Source organism: Alligator mississippiensis, chromosome 2 (genome assembly GCF_030867095.1).
Source record: "Alligator mississippiensis isolate rAllMis1 chromosome 2, rAllMis1, whole genome shotgun sequence".
Classification (NCBI taxonomy): domain Eukaryota; kingdom Metazoa; phylum Chordata; order Crocodylia; family Alligatoridae; genus Alligator; species Alligator mississippiensis.
Window position 1 is genome coordinate 231,022,901 of NC_081825.1, and position 21,878 is coordinate 231,044,778.

Sequence of the window (21,878 nt, forward strand, 5' to 3'; positions counted from 1 at the left end):
TATTGTTCCTCCATGATGCTTTTGCCAAAACCTATGCTGAGGGAGAAGGGACTCTTATTCAATTTGAACTTTTGCCCTTTCTGTATTATGAATGCAGCTCACAGGTTTCTAGTACACTGTGCACTTAACAAGTGCTCTGTTTTTAGCTTATTCTGGCCTCTGAAGGGATGCAGCATAGAGTACATTCAAGAGGAGATTTTGGAAACTGTTGCTCTCTCTGCTTTCAGTTTCTCCAGATTTCTATCCATGTTCCTCAGCTCACAAATAAAATATTCCCTCCTGCCCTGACCCTTAACAGAAGGATCTCATTGTGATCCCTGCTTTTTGACTCGCATCTCTTATATTAAATGAAAGCGTCTCTTCTGCCATACAATCCCCTCCAAAGCCAACAGCTTCTCCCACTATACAACAGCTTTGACCCAGTTCCAAAATGCAGCCTAGAAGAGAAAATTACGGAGCAAATAGGAACAAGAGCTGTTGTTCAACTTTGTGGGAAATAGTGCCTGACATTTCTTTGTTTTACAGGCCCCAAATAAGCTTTTTATAATCTGAAGTTATTGGAAGGTTTTTTCCATTCTTCTTGGGAAATCCATATACCGGCAACCCCCACTTAATGCTCTTAATTGGTTCCCAAAAAAATTGAGTGTTAAGTGGAACAGCATTAAGCGAAATGCATTTTCCCATTGGAATTAATGTAAATAAATATAATTCATTACCAGGGTGCCCAGCAGCAGTGACATGAGCACCTGGTAGCTCAGGGCCATCTTGGCCAGCACTGTACTGTTGCCGCCCACCTGGGCCCAGGCCGAGGAGGCGGTGCTGTTGGTCCCTTCCATGCTGGGCGGCAGCGATCACAGTCACTGTGGGCGGCAGGAGCAGGGTTTGGTATCTAGGGCTCCCCCAGCGTGAGTCATAGCGTGAGTCATAGCCCTGCTTCACCTGGCCCGGGTGTGGGTGGGCTAAATTGCACAATGAGGCTGCATGCCGCCAGTGCACTATGGCACTAAGGTATACTACTTGCTTGATGCCCAGAAGAGTTCATAGATTTATAGATGCTAGGGTCAGAAGGGACCTCAACAGATCGAGTCCGACCCCCTGCCTAGGCAGGAAAGAGTGCTGGGGTCAGATGACCCCAGCCAGGTGCCTATGCAGTCTTCTCTTAAAGACCCCCAGTGTTATAACAAAGCTTGCTGAACGGTAAGTGGAATCAGTTATGAAAGCAAAATGAGCATTATAGCAAAATAGAGCCAAGTGAAAGAGTGTTAAGCGGGGGTTGCCCGTATTACCTTCTAGGAGCTAAAGGCCTTTAAGCAAACAGAACTGGGTCTTTTAGCCCAGGCAATAGTTGATGCTTTTAGATCCAGGATTCTGAGACTCAAAGCAATTCACCCTGAGGTAGCATGTTACATTCACATCAGCTGGGGGTTATTTCACCTAGGGTCTGCCCACTTGGCACAGTCCCCTATGACCTTCCAAGTGGAAAGAGGCTACAGTGGCACGAGACACATGCAATCCCTGCTCTTCTGGGGGCGTACACTTGGCTGGCAATTCTCAAAGTAGTCAGTGCTTACTTTGGAAGGACCATGGCAATGGATAGGGTAAAACACAGGATACCTGCTTTGAATTTAAAGTGACCCTATCCTGCCTATGTTGTGAATTTAACACTACCTGCTGTTTTCCAGGAGAGAGGCCTTCCTGGAATGCAGCTGCCTGCCCTCACTCATAGGACGAGACATGTTAAATGTCTTGCCTGTGAGATGCCGTGTTCTTTGGGGTCCTAATAAGAGTCTAATTCTTCTGGAGACCAAACGTTAAAAGAGGGAAGGCAAGTGAGATGCTCCAGCTACAACTTTTCTTAGTTGTTATGGTCTCATGTAGGTTGCTCTGATTGGTGACTGAAACAGCCTTGCTAAGATTGTAGAGACCAGATGTGGATGAGGTTAATGCAACTCATCCTAACTTCCTGTCAGGCCTCTGAATGTAGAGGCTGCAGGTTACACTGTGGCTGGAGTGCTGTGCTGGTGTCTGGTCAAGCTGGTCTGTGGCCAAATTGCACCTGTGGACTACCCCCACATTGGATCTGGCTTGCAGACTGATCCCATGCCACTCATCTGGCTCATGGGTCTGGAGGGTTGGGCACCACTGCATAACACTGTCAGGAAATGCAGTTTTTAAACAAGAGCTTCCAGTGTCTTGTTTTGATCTGTATTTATGCTTTAATTCAGGTGTTTTAGGTGTCTAAATATCTAGTAAAGTTTTTTACTGTGTACCTGTCACTGTAGCTGAGCAACTAATACTGTAGCAAGGGAGCAGAAGCTGAACATAAAAATAACCTACTTATCACAAAAGCTATGCCATGAAAATGAACTGTTGAATATTCATCAACCCTGCAAGTTGAGATGTTGCATCATTTGCATATCTCTGCAACTTTCTGGGCCTTTAGCCATAACAGGCTAATGTTACTACTTGAGTTGGATTTTTCTTTCTATAACGGCTGCCTGGCTCCCAATTCATCCCGTGACACCAGTCTAGAATGGTGGGTTTTTTTCTGGATGTTTTGTTTAACAATAGGCCTTGTCCTTCAGTAGTATCTTCCACCTAAGGATCTCAGTGCTTCATGCAAATTAATAAATTAAGCCTCATGTCAGCCTTGTGAAGGTTGGTTGGGATTATCTCTGGTTGACTGGTGGTGGGCTTAAGGTACAGAGGGGTTGAAATATCTACTACGACTTTGGAGCTGGTATTCTTCAAGACTATAGAAGATCTGCTGAGTACTTGAAAAATGAACTTATGAGTCTACTCTTGCTAGAAAATGTCCAGATTTGGAAAGCTGACAAATGATCCCTCATGAGGTTTCCTGGCTTTCAACAAATAGAGCTGAGGTAGGAACAATGTGCAGGTCACTCAGTTTGTCTCCCAGCTGGCCCTGGTTGCCTGGGTTGCAACTGTCTGTTGCTCCCTGAGTGCCCTCAGCTGGCCCCTGTTAATGTGGTCCTGGCTGCTGTGTATAGCTAACAGCCCTCGCTATGCTTTGTGGGTTCTTAACCAGGAAGGGTTTCTTTTCCCTCTGTTTGGTCCTAGTGCTCTTGCTTCCTGACACTGGACATGTCTACATGAGATGCTATGTAGCCACAGCGATGACTGTGTACTAGCTTGGTCCTACAATAGCAAGGTTATGCTATTGTACTTTCAGGGAAAGGGACCCTAATGACAGAAAGGACACAGCAGGGATATAGATCAGATGCTTGTTGTTTTTACTGCGCAGTAGCTTGGGAAAAAACCTGCGCAGCGTCAGGACCGCACAGGAATGCCAGTTACTGCACAGCCATTTAGTACTTGCTAAGCAACTGAAATCCAGCGTAAATGTAGACACCCCGTCTGAGTGTCCTAGGTTTGTTCCTGACCCTTGGCTTGTGTTGACCCTCTTCCTAGCCTGAACCTGTGCCCTGTTCCAACCTGAATTCTTACCTAGCTCTTGCATATACCTCTCCCTGCTCTAGCTTTTGCACCTGCCTGCTTCTGTCCTGGATTTCTCTGTTCCTGCGTTGCTGGTTCCTGATTGTTCCTGTTCCTATTCCTGGCTTGGACCTCCCAGATTGACTAATGGCTTGCCTCAACCATGAACCTATCTTGATCCCTGGCTTGGTTCCTTGGACTCTGACTGATACTTGGATTGTGATGCTCAGCTTTGGCTCTTGGACTGCTGGTATTGTGGCCTCTTTGGCTTGTGGCCTTCCTTGGATCTTGGACTCCTGGTTTGTTGACCTGTGGCTTCAGATCTCAGATTCCTGGTATGGTGACCCTCAGCTCTGGTCTCCTAAGCCTGTGCTCTTAACAACAAAACCCGAACCTCTCCAAGGCCAAATCAACCCATGACTCTGATACTGACCTTATGGTTGCAGGTCACTTTTGACATGCTCCCAAGTGTCCACAACACTGTTCCAAATCAGAAGAATCTAATTCTTCAGGGCAGGGGTCCAGCAAGATGAAGGTTCAGCATGCCTTTGTATCTGTCTCCTGTGACCCTGGAGCAGTGCAGTTTGAGAGTTTTCCTTGAAGCAGTGGGGGTTGGAAAGCAAAGACCTGAGGGATATCAGAGGATTAGCCAACTTCCTGTCTGAGCCAAAGTGCTGTATTCTGCTCACATGTTCTGAATTGTCCTTTTTATATTTTCCAATTATGTCTGATTGTTGTCCCATTAACTATTTCCATTTGTTGTCATTTATCTTATCCTGTGGTAGCATGCAGATCCAGTCAGGGTGAAGGACCCATTCTGCTGGGCATTTTGTAGGTATATTTGGAGGCGCACACATCTATTTTGGTGTAGTATTACCAGAATTATTACCAGAGTGGGGTTTACATGCTCAAGGTGCTAGATTCAGGCCAAGGTTATGCTATTGTATTTTCAGGGAAAGGGACCCTAATGACAGAAAGGACACAGCAGGGATATAGAGCAGATGGCTGTTTTCAACCCAATTCAAGACTTTTGATAAGTTCCTGGAAGGACATCTGGTAACCTGGAAGGAAGAGTTTTGTCTTTTATAAAATACACTTCTATGAGAGTTTTTGCAAGTTCTTTGCAGCAGTGGGAGACTGGCTGTAATGGCCCACAGGCTGCCAGGTGGACAGTTTTGATCTACACTCTGCATATTTAGATGTCTAGAACAGCATCAAATAGGTAGGTGGTTACTCCAAGGCTCTACAGCAGTGGTTCTCAACCTTTTTTGTACCAAGACCCATTTGTAAACATCGATGGCCAGTCCCAACCCAGGGCCCCTCATTCCCGACCCGCTGCCCCCCACCCCCAGACCCCAGCCTCCTGGTGTGTGGGACGGGTAGGGGTGTGGGCATGGGGGCCCCAAGCAGCCCCTTGCAGGCTGGAGCTCTGCCAGCCTGCAAGGGAAAAGCCACAGTTTCCTACATTCTTCTCCTTTAAAGGATAATCCATTTTTAAAGTTGTTTGATTCATTTTTTAAGTTCGTTCACAACCCTTTCATATATTCTTGTGACCTACTTTTGGGTCACGACCCACGGGTTGAAAAATGCAACTCTACAGTGATCAAAGCTTATAGATTAAAACACAGGCACCCAAACTCTGCATGAGGGAGGCCTGTGTAGACAGCAAACCGCACATTATTTGTAGGTAAGCAGAACTGAGAGCCAATTTGCACCTATATCCGATTGAAAACATGATAGGTAGCACTCACAAGATCTGTTTATGGTGCCCCAGCTTTACCAGTGGAACAGTTCCAAGGGAAAATTTTGGCCTATGGGCAGCCAGATACATTAGAAGCTATACCATGGAGCCCATCTCTTGCATCAATTCATACTGAACTTCTGTATGTTGGGGTTTCTGTTGCTGGATCGCTGATCTGCTGCAGTAGTTGTTGCTGTTTTTCGTGCTTCCCCAACTGTCACTTTTGCAGTCTGTGTCCATACTGTGCATCTACTAAGAGCCTGTTTTTCAGCCATGGGAATGTAAATTTGGCTGGCAAATCCTGCTTTTTGCAGCTTAATAAAAATAGGGCAGTTTTCTGATTAGCTGTAGCTCCCATCAACTGCAGGTGCTCATGATTTCTGAAGATTAGGTCATAAGACATGGCTATTTAAGAGCCTCATGCTAGGTAACTAATTTTGCCTAATGCCTTTCATATAGTAGTAAGGTTACAATTGTCATCCAGAGCTGCTGTTACATAGGACTTGGAAAAGGTCTCTGGGACCATTAAATCCAGTCACCTATGTTGCGGTCGACTATTTGCCCCAGAAGTCTACAAGAGTGTCCACTCTGACCTTTCTCACACATCACAGCCACCTGTAAAAATATCTTACAATATGACACAGGAAAGAAAAGAGCACTGCCAATGTTTTGGCTACTGTAAAAATAGGGAATTTGTTAGGTTATTTTGTAATCAGATGTTTCCAGGAAGTGGACAATACCTTGCACTACAGAGGAAGGCCAGAAGACCAAACCTTTGGCCTTTCTCCATTGTGCCCATTCCAACTGGGGGAAATTTCATTCCTAACAGCAAATCTGGTGATTGATCTGATCCTAAGTACAAGAGCACAGACCCACATGTGAGGCATCTGAGAGGTTCCTAGGCACCAGTAGGCCAGATGGAGCACCTGCGACAAACTCCTATCTCTTGCTAGGGCCAATATCCAAGGCTTCAGAGGAAGATGAAAAAGCTCTCAACAGCCCTCCATACATTCATAAAGGGAGGGGGGGAAAAATCTTCCTCCCCTTTAGATGTGATCAGCAGAAGTCTTGAAGTGTGGGATTACAAGGCACTTACGACGTGAAGATCAAGTTTCCTTTCAACCCCATCATGGAGACACCAAACACTCGAACCCACATAGCATGTGCATGGAATGTCATGAAACGTCTGTGTCCTTAGATTAAAATTTAACAAAAGAGCAGATTTCATCATCCTCCGTAAATCTATTTATTCTACATAACAATTAGTTTCCGCCAAGCCTATGTATTCTTAAACTCTCTCTACATATAGAAACAGATACAGCTACTGTCTCGCTGGTGAAGGAAGATACATGCTACGTGATACTTCTTCCCTCTAAAAGAGGTTTAACCTTCTTGATGTCACACAAAAGGTAGTCTCTCAATGCCCTTAGTGACATAACTAAAAATCCAAACTCAGTTCCATTAACCAAAGAATTTGCTTAGTATTTTCATGCACTGCACTGAGGCACCTCTGCTGTCGCTTTCCCTGTAGTGCCTTTTGACAATGTCGCAGTGTAAGAAGAATCCTGCCAGCCACTAGTTAACTCAGAATGTAAACAGCACTAGTTCAAATGCTGGAGAAGAGAATGCAGCATGGCAACAACTGCTGAATACAGACTCAACAGAACTCATCTACATATAACAGATGGATACACAGATTAACTGATAGCATGATGCTGTAGCAAGCCAGATTCTTAATGCTGCGGGATATTGGACTGGTCCTTTAGCAAGGGCTATTAGAACTAGCATGCTAATTATAATATTTTGTTGATAAATGTACTAACAAGGCACTGTTGTCCTTTGATCTCACAGCTAATGCAGCATTGCCCTGGTTCCACACTTCTGACTAAAACAGTGGTGCCCCTAGTGCTACCTAAGTAATGAAGGCAGCAGCATCTCTGGCAGTGTACTCATAGGAAAGGCTGCAGGTACCACTGGCATGGTGTACTCCTAGGAGCTGCAGCACTTACTGCTAGTGTCAAAGGCAGCATGATTCTTAGTGCTGCCCTCCGGGCATGCCTCTGCCATGTCCCTCATAAAGGTGAGCCAGTGGCTTCCCACCTCTAGCAGATGCTGCTTTTAAGCTTGACTTTGACTTCTGTTGTTTACAGATAACTAGACGTCCATTTTCCTACTTCTCTTCATCTTCAGACTCATTAAGCAAGTTACTTCCATTCGTGCAATTCCATCCTTGATCTCCATTTGATCCCTTTGACCAGTCTCTAACTACTTGCTAGCTCAGGGGTGGGCAATTATTTCAGCTGGAGAGCCACGAGTTTTGATGAGCTGTCAAGGGCTGCAATGGTAGCTCCACCTCTTGCCACCCAGGCAATGGTAGTCCTGCCAGAAGTCCTGCCCCCCAAACCGACCTATACCACCAGCAGTCTGTCCTTTTGCCCTCACAGAAGTACTCCTTTTGGGAGGCAGGGGGTTGCCATCTTGGAGCCAGAAAAAAATCAAATCATATAATAAAAGTCAAACAACTACTATAATGTATTTTAATTTTATTTTAAAAAATGTTTTTGTCCTGAGTTGTGTGTGGTGTGTGGTTGCATAGTGTATGGAGAGGTGATTGCATAATAGCTCAAAAATAAAATCTCACTCCTTTATATTATATGTTGGAGAGTGTGTGGGGTGTGGTTGGGGGGGGTGAGTGTGTATGGCGGGGTGTGGATATGTGTGGGGTTTGTGAGGGGGTGTGGCTGTATGTGAGGGGGGTGTAGGGTATGGGGGGTGTATATGTGGGAAGGTTATGGGAGGGTGTGGATGTATGTAGGGTGTGGGATGTGAAGGAGGGTGGGGGGGTATGGGGACCTCCACACACACATAATTCCTCCTGATGCACACCCCCTGCCACTAGTGGTGGCAGCAGCAGCACGTGGTGGACCCTTAGGGTGCTCATGGCTTGTGCAGGTACAGTCGCCAGGCAGCACGCAGCTCCAGCCAGTTCTAGGAGCTGTATGTGGCAGCAAGGAGCAGAGCCAGGCCAGCCTGCCTCTATCATGCAGGGCTCGCGTGCAGCTCCCAGGACTTGAGCAGCACCAGGGGAAGCCCTGTACAATGAAGCCAGCTGTCTTCCCCATTCCCTGCCGCCACATACAGCTCATGGGACTCCAATGGAAGTGGCAGAGAGCCCCACCCCCCAGCAGAATCCCGTGAGCAGCATGTGGTGGTAGGGAAAGGGGCCACGCTGCCGGCTCCATTGCACAGGGTTTGCCCCAGTGGCATGCAAGTCCTTGGAACTACATGTGAGCTGTGGGGAGCCCCGCACAATATAGGTGGGCAAATCTGGATCTACCCCTTCCTGCCACATGCAGATCCCAGAACTGGCTGAAGCCACGCACTGTCCAGTGGCTACACCTGCCCAGGCCACAAGCACCCCAAGGGCCCACCACTTGCTGCTGTTGCAGCTGGTAGTGGTTGGGGCTGTGCACTATGGGGAGGCTGTGGTGGGGGTCCCATGCACCCCACCTTCCTTCACACACCCGTGCCTACACCCTGCCCATCCAAACTCCATGCTCCCACTGTCCCGTTGGGGGCAGGCCCTGGGCTCCACACTCCCACCAGCCCAGCCCCATGCTCCGCGCTCCCACCTAGCTGTGGCTTCCCTACCTGCTGGCCAGAGTGAGCGCTGCAGCAAGGATGTGAAGAGGAGCCACTGGAGGCTAGGGAAGCCAAGCAGGTCCCCTGGAAGCTGTGTGCGCTAGCTGGGCCAGGACCCTCCCATGTAGGAGGGTAGGAGCAAAGCATGTGGGCTGGTAAGGTACAGTTAACTGGTGGGTGCCCGCAGGCTGGATGAAATTGCCTGGTGGGCTGGATTTGTTCTGTGGGCTGGATTTTGCCGGCCCCTGTTCTAGATGAATGTTAGCACCTCTGCTACATCCTCATCTTCCTTGACTTCTCTACTGCTTTTGAGATGGTTGATACTCCTAACTGCCTGAGAGTTTGCCCTGCTATGGTTCTTGCCACCCTTGGGGGCTACCTGACAGTCTCCTTTCCTGCCTCTCTGGCTGTTCCTTTAGTAGGGAGATGTAGTTAGCCATGTTAGTCTGAAATCAAGTAGAAGGCAGGGTAGATTTGCCCCTTAAAGACTAACCAAAGTAGATGGGTATATATAGCACAAGCTACGGTATATATTGCCTTTTGTATTCTAATTTCTCTCTCCTTCTTGTACTCTGTTTTCTGCATGTCCTTTCACAGCATCTGATGAAGGGAGCTTGTGTTTAGAGATTATATATATAAAGAGGGAAAGAGGAAACCAAACAAAAATGGCAGTAAGGCAACAGTAGAAAGCAGGGTAGATTTGCCCCTTATAGACTAACCAAAGTATAGATATAGATCTCTACTTTGGTTAGTCTATAAGGGGCAAATCTACCCTGCTTTCTACTGTTCCCTTACTGCCATTTTTGTTTGGTTTCCTCTTTCCCTCTTGGTGAGAGTCCCTGGGGTTCTGTTCTAGGTTCTTCTCTATGTGAGCTTATTTGCTTGTGGTTTCAAATACTGTCTCTTTTGCTGGTTCATAAATCTACCTCTCTGTTCCTAACCTGTTTTCATCTGCTGCATCCTTCCACCATGACCTGTTCCTCCAGAATGTGCTCCCAGCTGTTTTACCTTTCATTTATAATTAAGATGGGTAAAACTGAACCCCTTATCTTCATCTGCTCTCTCTCTTCTCATTCATCACCCGCATTCTTTCTGGCACTTGTATTTTCCATAATGGGGGTCATCATCCCTTCTATCTCCTTTGTTACACATACCTAGGGCATTGTCTTGGAGAAAAGGTGTGGTTTCAAATTAGCCACTTTAGATACCTACAAACAAGCACGCATGTGTGTTTCCCCAAGGACAAATAGTAGCAACACAGTTGTATTGCTGCTACTTGTCCCCAGGAAATGTCTGTGCACATGTGCTATGGTGCACAGCAAGTTGCCCCAGGTGGGGAAGCTGGGGCCAGCACCTGGACTGGCCCAAGCAGCCTTATTTGGGGTTCTGGGGGCCTCTGGAGGCTGAGCTGGCATGGTGAGCTGGCAGCAGGGAGCCTGGCTGGAAGCTGGAGTGTAGCCGCTCCACTTTTTTTAAGGTGCAGGTTTTTTGACGCCAAGATCTCCTGGTGTTATAAACCCTCCATGCACTGCAAATCAGCAGCATGCATAGGGAATGCCTGTATGTGCACTGCATGCTGTACATGTGCGCTCATCTGGAGGTGCCCCTTGAGGTAACTAACTTGAATCCTAACAAAGACCAAGCAGTTGATGACTTTTACATAAGCCACTGTATCAGTGGGCGAGTGTGGGGGAGGCTAGGCTTTAACTTGAACTTTAACTTGAACTGGTAATTGATTTCTGGTCCACTCAAAGTTTAAAATCTCCTGCCTGTTAGTGACAGAAGCATTTCTATTCAGGCAGTGGTGAGTGATTCACTTGACTTCATGGCTCATTATCATCTACCTGATTCCTTTTAAATCCCTCATTCCACAGGTCTTAATGACCATCTCTCCTTTTTTTTAATGGTCTTGACGTTCCATTAATCAAGCTATTCTTTCTTCTGCAATTCTGCTGTCTATTAAACTGCTCTTGGTAATGTAGCACCTATTCCACAGCCCCAATGACTGCTTTTAACCATAGCTAAAAGCATTAACTCAGGTGTCAAAACTTTAACTCAGCTGAACATTAACTCAGATGTGGAAAAACTTTCAGTGAAGCATTGACTACACTGTCAAGATGCTCACAAAGGCTGGATTTTGTTTTTATGAATCTGAAAGAAATGACCATTTAATTCTAGTGACTACAGGACTGAAGGAAAAGCATCTTTTGATTATTTTTGCCAAGTTTGTTGTGGGATTTTTTTTATACATGTGATATAGCAAATTAATGCATGTTCTAGTAAAGTAATATTTGTCTTTGCTTCAATTTAAAACAATAATATAGCCCTCGGCCCTTAGCATATTAGTAAAGCTTCTAGTTTCTCTTTAACTGGAGAAAAATGTGTTTTGTGTTACATGTGACAATGCACCGCACCATCTGCACCCCAATTTAAAATCTTAGATCTGCACGCGGACAGAGCTACTCAGTACAATTTCCCCAATGACTGTGCATAGTAAGTCTCTCATTACACGTTTAAAGAGTTCCATTGTTGTTCCCTCTCCCCCATGGCAAGTTCCAGCTTCTTTTGATAACCTTCAAGACCGCATAGAACGCCCCTATTTTTCTACTCTTGCATTATACTGCCTTGCCCTCATCCCCATCCCCTCTGGTCTCTCAACAAAGCCAAAGCTCTGCCTACCTGCTTTCCCTTTAACTGACCTTTACACGTAGAATGCTGTCCTGAGTTGGCCTACAAAGCTCTTGCCCTATTCAGATCCCCCTGAAGATACCACAACAAACTGGCTAATTGAATCATCTACTTCTCTGCTACACTTGTTTATCCTATGAGTGATCTGTGCATTTCTGCATAGTGAAGAGGTTACATGTTGCATGGGAGTGACATGAGGACACTAGCATTAAAACTAGGAATGGGTGTAGTAGGGCCACAGGAGGGCTGGATGGTGACCATGGTATAGGAAGGGGAGTTTACTGTGCAAAAAGGAAATGCAGAAAACTGAAACAACCGTTAACATATAATTGACAATCCATATTCATCTTCTCACCCTGCTCACTGTATTCACAAGCTGTAGCTCTTTCCTCCCCATTGCATCTGCTTTCCTGTGGTCAGGGTGGGCTCTGGGCCTTCCTCTGTGCTGGAAGGTGCATAGTATATTTTGAGCACTGCTGCAATAGAAGTAAGTAACACACCCTTCCTCTGTGACCTCAGACTTCCCCTTCCCCCTGTGCTGTGAAAGCTGAGCTCAGACTGATAACTTTGCAAAGGCAGATCCTATATGCCTTTTCTATGAATGTCCTGGCTGCCCCTTTGCAGCAATATGACTAGAAAAACCCTTTCCAGTTATTCCAGCACAGTACAGAGACTGTGCAATTCCTGAGAGAGTTCTGGGTAATGCTATTAGAGCCATCTCCATAAATGCAGCCCTTGGTTTCATCTGTTGTATGCTATTACTTTCACAAACAGGTAAGATCTCTGCCAGGTGCCGCTGCAACTTCTCAGGTCACCACACAGCATAGATAGAAGAACTTTACTTGGGGCAACAGTAAGAGTTTGTTTTTTTGTGAGACAGCTCCTTTCAGACCGGGTTATTTTTTTGCCTGACAGCCCTAGCAATCCAGTATAGAAATCTGCAGCAAGTAACACTGGGAATGGATGGCTGAGGTCCAGTTATATATTAACAGAACACATGCAGCAGATTCTGCAAAAAGATTGCATTTCTTTATGTACATTGGGCATCTAGGGAGATTATAGAGACATGGTCAGCATGGCAGAGGACATAGATGGAAGTCTCTGGGGCCCAGGAGAAATAAGTGTTTTGTTACAGTGAAAAAAATCCATAAAGGTGTTCCTGGCGGCATTTGCCAAACCTCCTGCAGTGATTTGTCAGGACCCTCTGATCTTGAGAGGGAGTTCATCACAGTCCCACCTCAGTGGAACAGGTCTTCACATACCTATGAAGATGTCTTGTTACTCAAACAGCCCAAGTTTGGGGCCTGATCCTGGCTATCCTTTCTCTAGGGACCTATCAAATTCATGACGTAAGTGGGGTGCACAGCAGCTCCTTTAATCTTTCATGTTCCCCTGTGTGCTCCTCCGCCCACTGCCACTGATTGGCAGAGGGGCCCCATCGAGCAGGGAAGCAAAAACCACAGTTTTAAACATGGCATGGTTTTTGCCTCCCTGCCGGTTAGCAACAAGCATCAGGGCTGCTGGAGGCCTTCGGTCAATCAGCAGCAGGAGGCAAAGAGGGCACTGTATTTAAAATTGCAGTTTTTGCCTCCCTACTGCTCAGGAGTGAGCTGCAAGCACAGCCCCTCCACCAATCAGTGGTGGAGGGACATGCGGAGGAACCTCTAAGATTAAAGGAGCTATCACGCACCCCACTTCCGCTGGGAATTTGGTAGGTCTCTACCTTTCTCAGATGAGCAACTCCTCACTGTATTTCAGTGGGACTACCTGTGTTGACTAAGGAGTTCTTAGCTTAGTAAAATTTGTACAGGCAAATTCTTTCTGGTTACAATACTACCAGAGATGGTTTGGGTGGGGGGAATGGCACCCCTACTTTGATTCCTGCTCTACCCAACCTTTAAAAGCAACTGCTGGGAGGGGCAGCTGCATATCTGTTCAAGCAGGGCTGAGAGAGTCAATTGACTTTATGGCTCGTTATCATTTCCTTGGTTCATCTTAATTTCTAACATCTCCACAAGTGTTCATCATTGGCAGATCTTCTCAGCTGAGGATGATTGTCTTCCATGGTTGCCTTATCTGTGGGTCTGAAGATGTCTGATGAGGCCACAAGTATCAACAGCCTTCTGTCCTTTTGAATGATCTTGATGTTCTACTATTCAAATTATCCTTTCTTCTACAATTTTGCTGTCTGTGAGCTATTCCTGGTAATGTCTCTCTTCAAGGCTGTGAAATAGAAGGCTGTTTTTAGCTCTAGCTAAAAAACTTAACTCAGGTGGTAATATTAACTAAGGTGTAGAAATGACTGATAGTGAAGTATTGGAGGCACTGTCAAGATGCTCAAGAAGGCTAGCTTTTGTTTTATAAGTCTGAATAAGAAATATACATATATGTATAATGACTACAGGATTAGTGATGTAAACTATTTTGACTTTTTTTTTGCCTAGTTGGTTGTGGGGGGTGGTTTTAAGCTTTATATATAATCTAGAAAATTAGTGCACATTCCAATAACTGTATATGTTTTTGCTTTGATCTTAAACTGAATAAAATAGTGCTGGTCCCTTACTATTTTAGTAAAGCACCCCATTTCTCTTTAACTGGAGAAAATGTGTTGTGTTATAGGTGATGTACCCTGCTTTTCAGAATCCTAGAGCCTCTCATACTCTTCCAATACTACCATGATATTGGAGTGCAGCTACTGGGTGCAGAAGTCATCACCTGGCCAGCACGTAACAGCCTACACCAGTACGAGGAAGGGAAGAAATTCTGTTTAAGGATAGTGTAGCAAATACCTGTTATCACAAGATGTGCCGTGGGATCTTGACTGGACACACACACAGGCCAGAAAGAATCTCAGGGTGCCTATAAACGTGCAGGACACCTGCTCCGATACCTTCTACTTGGAATGTGTCAGAACAGACTCGATTAATTTGCTAATTAGAATGTTCCAGCAGCCACACTGTAATGTGTGTCCTGGGGACAGCAAGAGAAGGGACCCAGAAGCCGTGCCCGTGGGACATGGCAGGAAGGGGAACACAAAAATAAAAAATGAAACAATCACTTATCTGCAGGAGAGGCAACACCGGAGGAGCAAAGGGTAGAGCCCGCGTGGTTTACAATCCATGCCTTTATACAATTAAAGTCGGTGGATGATGTCACGGGGAATCACCAGCTGGCAGGAATAAAGGCGGGCACTGGCGAAGAGGCGGGGAGAGCGAGAGAGGCAGCGGGGAGAGTGAGAGAGGTGGCAGAGGCTCTCTATGCCATAAGTGGGCTGCGCCGGCTTGAGCAAGGACGACCCGGGCCCAGAGGCTGCAGGGGCTCCATTCACTGGTGGTACCAAATCCAAACCCCGGAGGGAGAGGAGCGCTTGGGGTGACATACCCTGAACGTCACCAAGGGAGTGCGGCGTTGGAGGTGCTAATCGGCAGTGTGAAGAAGACGGCGACCCAGTGAAGGAGGCCGCAACCGACCCCCAGGAAACAGAAGTCCACCTGCCCGGTCGCTTCCAAGTATCGGGACGTGTAGACGGGCTGGGGACAGAGAGGGAAGGGAGACTCCGAAGGAACGACGTTGGGGGGAACATTGCCAAGTACAGGCAGGATAGCTGAGAGGTTCGGCCAATAGGACCCTGGATCTTCAGGCCCCTTTTTCTTTCTTTTTTCTCTTCCCTTCGTTTGGCGCGAGGGAGCCCGCGCAGGCCTCAGGAGTGGAGCCTATCAGTCTCAGGGGACTCCAGACACAGGGGCCGAGCTAACCTGCCATCCCTCTTATGGAAAGTGCGGGGATAGAGTAGACGGTCTCAAAGAGGCAGCAAAATCAAGGAACACCCACATTGGAGGAACGGCCATTTCAAGACCTGGTGTCCCGCTAGAGGTTGGCATAAGGTTGGGGTGTAGGGGAGGTGGAGCCCTACAAACATCCAGCTAGCGAGTGGCCAGTCCTGAGGGGTCTTCAGAGGATACTCCCTCCACTGGTGTTACATTCAAAGTCATGGCAGGCGAGTTTGGGGGTGGCCTCCAAGGCAACCAAAGCCCTCCTCAGGGGTTCCACGAAGCTACTGAACACGTGCCCTTTACAGCTCGGGCCAAGGCAGCACGTGAGCGGGCATTTGAAGCCAGGTGGGTACAATGTGTATTCAGTGTCCCCACATTTCAAAATGGCAGCAGATGTGCTTTAACTAAAGCTCAAACGAGCTTTTGTTAAAACACCCCCACCACCATTTTGAAGCGTAGGACACTGAATACACGAGATACTGCAGGCATTTTAATTACAGCAGCTCCCAAGAGCCACTCTAATTAAAAAGCTTCCCCCACCCTGGAGCATGTATATAGACACCCCCAGTTTTTAAGGTGTTTTCCAAAAGATCCCTTCTCAGTGTTGTATTCTGTGGCAGGGCACTGTTGGTGCCTGCAACTTTAAGGGCTAAGCCAGGGAGAGGACAGGTGCCTGATGAGGGTGTCCATTTAATGCCCAGCTCTCTGTGCTGAAGGAGAGCAGTTTGTGACCAGCCAGCAGGGAAGAAACATTTCCTGCTGCTCCAGGAAGACCTAGAAGGTAAGGACAAGAGCTTATGGGGATGGCTAGGAGGCTCTTGGTCCTGAGCATGACCTAAAACTGTACCCTGCTGGGGATGGGTGGCCTGGTGGGGCTCCTAGTGGTGTGGGAGCTGCCAGGAAATGCCAAGCCATTTACCTCCCCAGTGAAAGGTGGGTTGGGGGACTTTAATAACCCCAGCTCCCACAACTGGGTGGGTAATCCTGTAGTAGCACCTGAGAAGGTGGACCCATGTAAGAGTGTGGGCTAGTTGCTCAGAAGCCTGACTTGAGGCACCCTTGTCTGGTCAGTGCTGGGGCCAGGACCAGAAGGGTCAAAATGGCCAGGGGCCCACCGTGAGGGATGCTCAAAGCCGAGGACCTGGGGTTCCAACTGGCCTTGGAGGTGAGGCCAGGTCCTGTTTGGCCAACGTCCTGGGGGGGGGGGGGGGGCACAGCCGAGAGGTGGAAGAATGCAGGGAGCTAGGCAGCCCAGAATGAGGGCAGAGTAGGCTGCCTGATAGGAGGGATCCAGTTAGGGTCCAGACTGGAGGGTTATGGGGCCCAGTGTGGGGCTGGAGATGTCAAGAACTTAGATGCCATCTGCGAGGCATGGGCTGTGGTGTAGGGAAGGTTCAGAGCCACAGATAATGCCCCCTGGCATCAGGGCAGGAAATGGGCAGCCTCCCATCCCACCTGGGTAATATCTTAATCATTTTCCACCAAGGTGTGGCAGATGAGAGAGGCGGGCGGTTAGGTCAGAAACAGGCAGGCAGGCCAAATTCTGACCAGCCCTGGGAAGGCCCCCTCTTACACATTCATTTTATCTGCTTCAGTTACTAAAGGATTAAGACTAAGTAAATCCAGTTAGGATATAAACGTGTGGTTCCACAGAGCGTCCATGGTCCAAGCCTGAGTTTATTCCAGAAAACTACCCTTGGACTGTCATGCCTGATAACAAGGGACACCAAGCCTAGATGTCAGAGAAAATTATATATATAAAAGGGACCCCCGCCTAGTGCCTTGGCACTAATGGCACTGAAGGAAAAATGTCAAAGTACAAAGGACTGAATTCTCCATTGTCCCACACTTTGTGCGGTCGTTTATGCTGGTGAAGGTTAGGTGTGAAATACCACTGTGACAAAGGGGCCTACTTGTGGCCAGTCACCATACTGACTGCCCCTCTGTCTAGGGCAGTCTGTCCTGTCTCACATGCCACAACTTGCTGTTGTATACCTTATGAACAATATGGGAGGCTGCTTATTTAATGCCCCGATGCCTAGGGCTCCAACCTTCCCTATACCATGTCCCATGCCTTACAGATGGCATCATAAGTTCTTAACGGCTCCAGCCCCACACCAGGCCCCATAACATTCTAGTCTGGACCCCAACTAGATGCCTCCTAATCAGGCGGTCTACTCCCTGAAACCTTCTCCCTCTCAGCAGTGGCCCCCTCTCTGGGACTTTTGGTCACACAGGCCCTGATCCCACCTCTAGGCCAGTCAGAACCCCAGACCCCCTGGCTCTGGGCATCCCTCGCGGTGGGAACTCTGGCTCTTTTGACCCTTTTGGTCTTGGCCCCAGCATTGACCAGTTGAGGGTCCCTCTGGTCAGGTCTCTGAGCAGCTAGCCCACTCCCTCTGAAACAGGTCCATCTTCTTGGGCCCCTCCAAACACAGATCTTATGCCCCCTCACTGGGCCAACACTCTGCCCCTATGCTGGGGCGTTGGGGTCTTATACCGCACAGGCTCAGGTGTCCAGAAACATGCCTGGCACCACTGCCTGTCTTACTAACCACTAAGTTGTGGGGCCTGGGGTTATAAAGTGCCCCTACCTGCCTTTCACTGGGGAGGCACCTGGCTGGCTTGGCATTTCTGGGGAACTACCCCACCATGGACAGTCCCACCAGGCTATCTTTCCCCAGCAGTGTGCAGTTTCAAGTCACCCAGGACCAGGAGCCTCCTGCCATCCCCATAGCTCCTGCCCTTACCTCCAAGATGTCATGGGCAGCAGCTCTAGCCAGGTGGTGTTCCTCTGGCTATCAGCAGCAGACTGCTGCCTCAGTCCTGAGGGCCTGGATCTAAAATGGAGGCTGCTCAGCCCCCTCCTCCAATCACATGGCCCTCCTTTGTTCACACAACTGCCTCATCAGGGCTGGCCTGCACCTGCTGGCTGCCCTGCTGCCACTCTAGGCCCTTAAAGTGGCAGGCACCAAAGGTGCTCTGCCACGACCACAAAAGCAAAAAGGTGCTTTTGATGACTTACATTTGGTCAGCATTGATGTAACTTACTGGACAACTGTATCCTGAAGAAGCACTTTAAGATTTGTTCTGCAGTGACAAGTCATTTCAGTTGTCACCTAGTCCCAATTCAGGCAAAGCTGCTTCTGACATCAGAGAATTTTACCTGAGTAAGGATGGAGCAAAAGTTAAGTAATGACTTCAGGATTTCGCTCTAAGTGCAGAAAATGGAGCCACAGAAAGGAACTGGTTTCTGCAAATGCATCTCAAAGCTTGCAAAATTCTTTCCATGAATCAGTTTTCAAGTGCTAAACCATTTTGTGATGTAGCTGACTCTCACATAAAATGCCCCATCATCTTTTTGCTATCTGCAGAATTTACTAGCTTGCCATTCAAGGGTAAATGTCAGAGAGGATTACTGTTTGGGAATGTAATATCTGTGGTTAGAGTCTTATGGGGACTGTAAGGGCTCCTCCCTCCCTCCCTCACTCTCTCTCTCTGTCACACGCACGCATGCATGCACGCACGCACGCACGCACGCACGCACACACACACACACACACACGTCCAAAGAGCACCAAAAGATCATACCCCAAAAGTAATCCCTTCATCATCCTTCAGCAGCAGCCAAGTCCAACAGTCCCTATACACTGCAGGAGGGTAAAGTTAATTAGGATTGCATGTCTGTCAGTGAGAATGTGCTTTCTTGGCATCAGCCCCCTTGTTTGCTATTAGTAGCATTGCAGTATTCCACAGAGCTGTATCAGGAGTCATGGCTGGGTAGCCAGGAGGACACTGCAATGCATCTTCTATAGGAAGGATGGGTCTGCAGTAATTCACAGAGACCTCCCAGTCAGCAGTTTTAACAGGAAAACAACATATGACCAAATGTTTACGGTTAAACTGTTTCTGGGCAAGACAGCAAAGGATGCAGAAGATGTGATGGACCCACGCTGCAATTTGGTTCTGGATCTCAACTTACTCAAACTTCTGAAGTGTCTGAGTCCAAGGCTTTCATGTGGAAGAAACGTTGCTCAAAATCAGTCTACTAATAGTCTGTTTGTCTTTAGGCACAGTTCTAGAAGGCTATGGAAAGTGTTGTTCTTCTTCAATGGTAAAAGTGTTAGGGCAGTAACAACATTATTTTTTTCTCTGTTTTAAATGTGAAGAAGGAAAGAGTGTGTGTGGCTGGATTCTTTGGAAGATGCAGGAGGGGATGAAGAAATTTGCTCTCACCCCAAGTGTTTCTCCTGTTTCTTCTAAGAGCATGTTGCATTTAAATTTGTAATGAGTTAGATTTTTGTTCAAATATATGCAAGGGGGCCATTTCTTTCTCTAGGTACTTTTGGCAGATACTGAGGAAAATAATCCAGTGGAGATAAGCAACTAATCTACTACAAATCTCAACCCCCACCAACAGCTCATTCCCTGCATTGTCATGCAAAAACTCCTGCTGCTGTTTCAGTGCTTCATACCTCAGCTAATAGCCATCAATCTGAAACTGCAAAGCATTCATCATCAGCAGTCCATCACAGGTGAGGATGATTGTCTTCCATTATTGCCTTATCTGTGGGTCTGAAGATTGCTGATGAGGCAGATCCAGCATCAACAGGTTTTATTGTGACTTGGGCACATGTTTCCATGCAGGGTGGGTGGCTCTGGATTTTTGGTTTGATCTGTGAAATGCTATTTCTGCCACTCCACCTTTTCCATCTTCTGTTGTCATCATGAGGTTTCAAAGTACTGAGATCCTTGCAGCAGACTCTTCCTCCATTTGGGGCAGTCCTGGGTGACAGTCTCCCACAAGTTGACGTTAATGCTGCATTTTTTCAAGCTGAGCTTCAGGACATCCTTGAAACTCTTTCTCTTCTCTCCTCTTGAGCATATGCCTTGACTGAGCTGGGAGAATAAAACTTGCTTTGGGAATCAGGAGTTAGACATGCAGATAACATGGCCAGCCCAGTGAAGTTGATGCCGGATGATCATCACCTCGATGCTCATAGTGTTTGCATGTGAGAGGACACTAATGTTGGTGAGTCTGTCTTCCCACTGGATTTGAAGGACCTTCTACCATCAGTGTTGATAGTACTTCTCTAGCAGCTTGAGGTGTTTCCTGTATGTTGTCAACATCTCCGCTCCATACAGTAAGGTTGGGGTCATGACTGCTTGATAAACCATGAACTTGGTTTTGAATCTGATGTTGTGATCTTCGAACACTCGTTTCTTCAGGTGTCTGAAGGCTACACATGCACATTTGAGGTGATGTTGGATTTCTTCATTGATGTCAGCCTTCTGCAAAGCATTACCCATTACTGAAGGAACAGGATAACAGCTTTTTCAAAGCATCTTAATTCTGACTTATAGCACCTTCTACTATTCCAGTCCTTTTTTTATAAAGAAAAAGCTACAGATATACTTCTCATCTGATATTTACTCATCCTTCCAGTCTCCCTTTTCCTATCAATTCATAAAATTAAAAAAGAAGCAACAGCAGTAAAACACAGAGCTACTAATTCTAAGGAGGGGGGCGTAATCCCTGTGAGTCCTTAGATAGTCTGACTAGGGCAAGAGTGACTCATATAAACTGGTAGAGTGGTCATTTTGTAAGTTCCAGGCCCATTTTCTACAGTTCAGTTTCAATTTTACAAGAGAAGACTGAATAAGGATGTGGTAACTAGTTTCAAATACAAAGAGGGTTGTATAGTATTGTCGCAGGGCACCTCAGTGCCCCTGCTCCTGGAAAGGAGAAACTGCCAGGGAGCGAGTGAGCGCGCCCTGGCCTGACATAACGAGCCCAGCTGAGGCTTGCTCAGGTAATGAGCGCAGCTGCGGGTTGCCGGAGCAACCAAGGGGAACCAGCTGTCTGTAGGAGGCAGGGCCTGGCCCTTATAAAGCTCAGGGCTGAGGCCAGGCTGGCAGTTCGTTGCCAGCAGCCGGAGAGGCAGGAGTTCACTCAGCCAAGCTATGGGGAGAAGTCTGAGGTGCAAGTATAGCTCATGATAGCCCTGGAGGCTCGAGCCACGATACTACGTTATGGCCATGCGGCTTGTGGTTATGTTATAGCCTAGAGGCTTGTGCTTTGAGTTTATGTTTGGCTCTGTATATTACACCCGGAGGTTTGGGTGAGGCTGTAGGGGTTGGAGGAGGCCTCAGCAGGGACTCACAGGGGAGTGTGAGACCCCGGCGCCAGTGAGGGCGCGCTAGGCCCTGAGATTTACAGGGCGGAGTTGTGGGCTCAGTGGAGCTCAGAGAGGAGCGGTTAACCTCAATCACAGGGACCCCAGAGAGTGTGGGGTGCCCTAGCGCCAAGACGGCGCATTATTTTCATAGCGCCAGGGAAGGCGCAGCTCGCACGCCAGTGCATGAGCAACTGGCGGCGAGGAGCGCGGCCAGTGGGTCACGGGCGCAACCGGTAGGTTGCAGACGGGGACCTAGACCCCGGATTGTGTGTGGGGGAACATAGACCCCGGCCCCAGGAAGAGGGGCGATCTGATTGAGAAGCCCCGTGGGGGGGCACGGCGAGCCCCAAAGAGGGGGAGCGCCATAGTACATGATTGAGAAGCCCCGTGTGGGCACGG